A 4,828-nucleotide genomic window follows, 5' to 3' on the forward strand; every position below is an offset into this window, starting at 1 on the left:
AATTCTAAGAGGTTCTCTCGAGTCTTAAGTGATTATAGATGCCTATTACATACAGGGCCTAATCTTGAATTGTGACAAACTTGGTATCCAAGAACAAAGTTCAAGTGTCCTAGGGTGTCTACAAAGTCGTTTCTAGGGAGTCCTATTTATTGGTGTATAGGTGCGCCACACTTATAAAGGGAAGGCTACAACACATTTAGCAATGGTTCCCATCTACCATGATATAGTTCATTCTAGAAAGTCTAGTACTAATAAAAATTTTCCTAACACTTAATTTTCCCACATTTCATATCATGCCTCCAAAATGAACTATTGGCCAAATGACTTTAGATGGAACCTCCATCACTATGAGGGAAAATATTGAAGAGGTCCATTCGACTCATGTGTTTCAGACTCATATAGAGTTTGTACTTAAGGCCTGATAACTCCTCTTGGGTTCCACCTATATTGGCTAGTCCTCTAAGGGCTCCCATAATTGGCCCCACTCAGACTCATCCCTCTCAGGGTGTTTTTACTAATGCTGAGTGTAGAAAGAATATTCAAATTCTTTCTTAGATTAAGTCATCTGTATATGAACTCTTAGAAACTAGTTCTGCTGATGATTCCATGGACACTGCCAACCCTTAAGTATTCACTAGGTTCAAAATTAAGGAGGATCCCTAAGATTTTGTTGATGAGATGGATAATATTTTTAGGGCTATGCATTCAAATAATATAAAGGGAGTTGAATTGGTAACTTACCAGTTAAAAAGTGTGTCTTACTATAGGTATGACCAGTGGGAGGAGATTAGGAGTGAGATTTTGAACCTATTGTCTTAGAGGATTGTTTTTAGGCCTTTCTTATCATTTTTTCCCTCAAGAGTCGGGGGAAGCTAAGGCTGAGGAATTTGTGAATCTAAAGCAAATGAAGATGAGTGTTAAGGAATATTATTTGAATTTACCCAATTGTCTCATTATGCTCTATATTTGATGTCAAATATGAGGGTGAGAAAATTCATATCTTGTGTTTCTGATGATATGGTATTAGAGTGTAAAAGGGCAATATTAAAAAATGACATGGATATATCTAAGCTAGTGGTGTATGCTCAGTAAGTAGAGAATGAGTAGAAGAAACAAATAAAAGTTGAGGAGCGACATAGTAAAAACGGATAAACCAATAGATCAGGAAGTGATCCACCAGAATAGTGGTAAGAATAGCAGTTGAGGAGCAATAGAGTAAGAGGGATAAACCAATAAATAAGGAAGTGAACCAAGAAAATAGTGGTAAGAATGGCAAAAATTTTTCCAGAAAGAGATCTTAGGGTTATGCCTATTCATCCTCTAGTGCACTTGCACCCAGACTTATGAACGATCACTATTTCCAACCTAGTAATGGTTCCATAAGGCAACATACACAATCTTTGGGAAGTGTAGCACAGTTAGCTCCATCTTACCCTCTTTGTAGTACTTATGGGACTGTGGAGAGTGTCATTATAGAAGTTGTGTGTATTATGGATATGGGAAACCTAGTCATATTTAGTAGGAATGCCCTTTGGCAAAGAAATTATTTAGGGGCCATTGTCACAACCCAAATATTAAGGTCATGATGGAACTTATCTTGGTCCAACCTTGATAAGTAAGCCAAGTTCCCAAAATAAAGGAAATTCAAAAATAGTAATAAAATAGAACAAGTCAAGATTTCTTGAATGAAGTTAGGCCATAAATATAAGCAAATGCAAAAGTTTAAACAAAATCATAACATCCCAAAAATTGGTATCGTAAGTACGAAGAGTGTCTAGATATAAATTTTAACATCTAAAAGTATTACAGAAGTTTGTCTCTGATAGTAAATAAAGACATAAGATAGAGAGAAAGGATGTCCAGGATTAGTCCCATACTTTGGAGAACTCTAGTACCTCAAATGACAAATATCATAGTAAGAATCAGCCACTGCGGGTCACACTCAAATTGGGTTCTATATCGAAAGGGAACAAAATTAGGAGTGAGTATGGTGTACTTGTACTGAATATGCATCATAAGCCAATTGAGAAAAATAGGAAATAAAAAAAATAATAGATTCTATAGGAATGTCACCTACATATAAAAAAGTTCTCAAATGATAGCTCACACCATCTCCACTAACAATTCTATAATATAAAGTAAAAAGGGACTACACATGGGTATACATATTGAAACTAAAAACATGACAATGAGGATTAAAACTCTAATATAAAATCATTGTGGCTAATATGTCATATAAAATTAAAGCCTTATTCTAGTAGAAAGAAAGCCAGACAAAGCTTGGTAGATGAGATATACTAATGGAAAGTTCTTTGTAAAGTACGCATTAGAGATAATGAGTAATAAGCATGAGAAAATTGAATTTTTTTGATATGATATGGATGAAAGGACTACCATTCAAGATCATTTTGTTCTTATAGAGGGCTTGGAAAATGAGAACTCCCACAAATGATAACTAATAGAGGATGGTGCTTAATATAGTCTTTAGATGTTGGTGTTGTGAAACACAACATTAGAAGACTATGGTTCGCTTATTTCTAATAGCTCTTATAGCCTATTGGCTATGTAAAACCTTGATTCTTGTGCAGATTTATAACTTGAAGCATGAAATTACTATAGACTATTAAATCATAATGGTATTCTAAAGCAGCCAGCAAGTTGTAAAATTTTTTTTAGGCTATTCTAGCAATGATAATATGGGAGATGTGAAGAAGAAGAATCAACATCAAACATGGAGGATCTACCAAATTAAGTGGAAAGGTATATCAAGTGAAAATGGCCATTTAACTAATGATCAAAGTCAGATTCCCTTAGATTTGAAAAACTAGAAGTGTAACAACCTGAAATCTCATCCTGAGATGTCACACGATGCTTAAGGCTACAAGTAGCCCCAAGCTAACCCTTTGAGCCTGCTACTAAGTTTAGAACTTACTCTAATGACAAACAGAGAAAAACAAAGGTACTGTAATATCATATTTCAGCTGAAATAACAAAGGAATACGGTCTGAATAGCACAATACTAAAAAGTCTAAAACACTACTGATCATCTAGTCTGATAAAACCTCTACTACTCAAACTAGAGAGCCATTGAGGCAGACCCCCAACTGACTCAAATTGATCTAAAAGTAATACTCAAACTACTATGAAAGCATAAAAAGCTACAAATATAGATCCTCAAACCATGAGAACTCACCAAGGATAAAGATGTAGATGAGATGCTTGGAGATCACTGTCGCTGCTGAGATTGAACACCTGAACCTATATTATAAGACAATATAGCATACAGACGTATATGTGGATTAGTACTTTGAGGATGTACTGAGTATATGGAAGAAACCTCACGTTAGGGAGAGGCATCATACTGTTGGCAAGGAGTATAACCTCAACTCAGTGATCACTATCTCAGCCTCGAGCCCATAAATCTCAATCATATGGTGGCACCTAGTTCTGGGGCATGAAACTATAGTAACTTACCCGGCTCAGTGCTAAATACTACTCCCTTTAATTAGCTACGCTTATCTCATAGGAAATCCACTTTTAAAATAATATTATGGTTTATAGTGAAAGAAACTACAAAATCTTTAATCTCATTTAGTGAAGTGGATTTCAATGCTATTATGACCATCAAGGTCAAAATTTCTCAATAATCTCAAAACAATTAAATCATGGGTGCTTATCGCATAAAAGTTCTTAAAATTATGATCTCAAATAGGGCTTAATGACCCATATATCAATCTCACATTAAGACGTATCAAAATTCATACTTGATATCATAAAGATTCATAAATCATCTAGAAATCTAAATTTTCAGCAATATGCATTATAATCTCAACATACTCATGTATTTTAATTTCTAAAACATTGAAACCATCATTATCTCAAGAGATACAACATAGGGTATAACCCATACTTCAATTTCATAAGAAAACATACAAAACCATATATCTTTGTAATTAAAACAACTTTTGGGCACAAGGATGAAAGGAGTGTCCTTGTTCAAACCCCACATAGCTTAGGTTAAGAATTTAGATAAACAAGCTTCCTTGAGACTCTTTTTCATAATCTTGAGTGAGGGTTCTTAAAGCTTTTGACTTGGGAACCTTAAATCTTAAATTAATTTGCAACAACTATGGTGAAATCTTAGAGAAGGAATTGGTTCTTGCTCTTGAGGGTTAGTTTTGAGAGAAAAACCCTAGTTTTTTATGCTATGGATGAATCTAAAGTTCTATGCTTTGTTTTGATATATATAGGTGTTAAAAAGGGTGAAAAAATACCAAAAATCCCTTTTAGAAATGGCTTTAAATTGTTGAACGGGATCTGCGATGGCTCATACGACGGTCCATCGCTATCTCGACAGTCCATCGGCCTGACTGTCGCACTTGGACTAGAATAGGTACTTACTGCCTTAGTTATGATGGCTTGAGCGATGATCTATCGCTAGCTTGATGGTCCATCGACCTAACCGTCACACTTGGACCAGTGAAAGGGTTTACTGCCTCAGTTTCGATGGTCTGTCACTAGCTCGACAGTCCGTCGGCCTACCCGTCGCTCCTAGGCAGTTCAGACAGTCTCTATAAAACGTCCATATCTTTCTACCCCGACATCAGATTTTGGTGAAATGCGTATCGTTAGAAAGCTAATTTAATTTCCCACATGATAAAAAGTCAAAATTAAGGAAATTCTACATAGTTTAAACATTACTCACTAAGGAAGTCATCCCTTAATCTTTTGGAGACTAAATTAGATTTAAAGAAAGTTCGGGATATTCCAAGAAGAGATTGGGATGAGATGGTAAAAATTTTAGGCTATTATAATCCTAACATTATCA

This window comes from Capsicum annuum, chromosome 3 (assembly GCF_002878395.1).
Source record: "Capsicum annuum cultivar UCD-10X-F1 chromosome 3, UCD10Xv1.1, whole genome shotgun sequence".
NCBI lineage: Eukaryota > Viridiplantae > Streptophyta > Magnoliopsida > Solanales > Solanaceae > Capsicum > Capsicum annuum.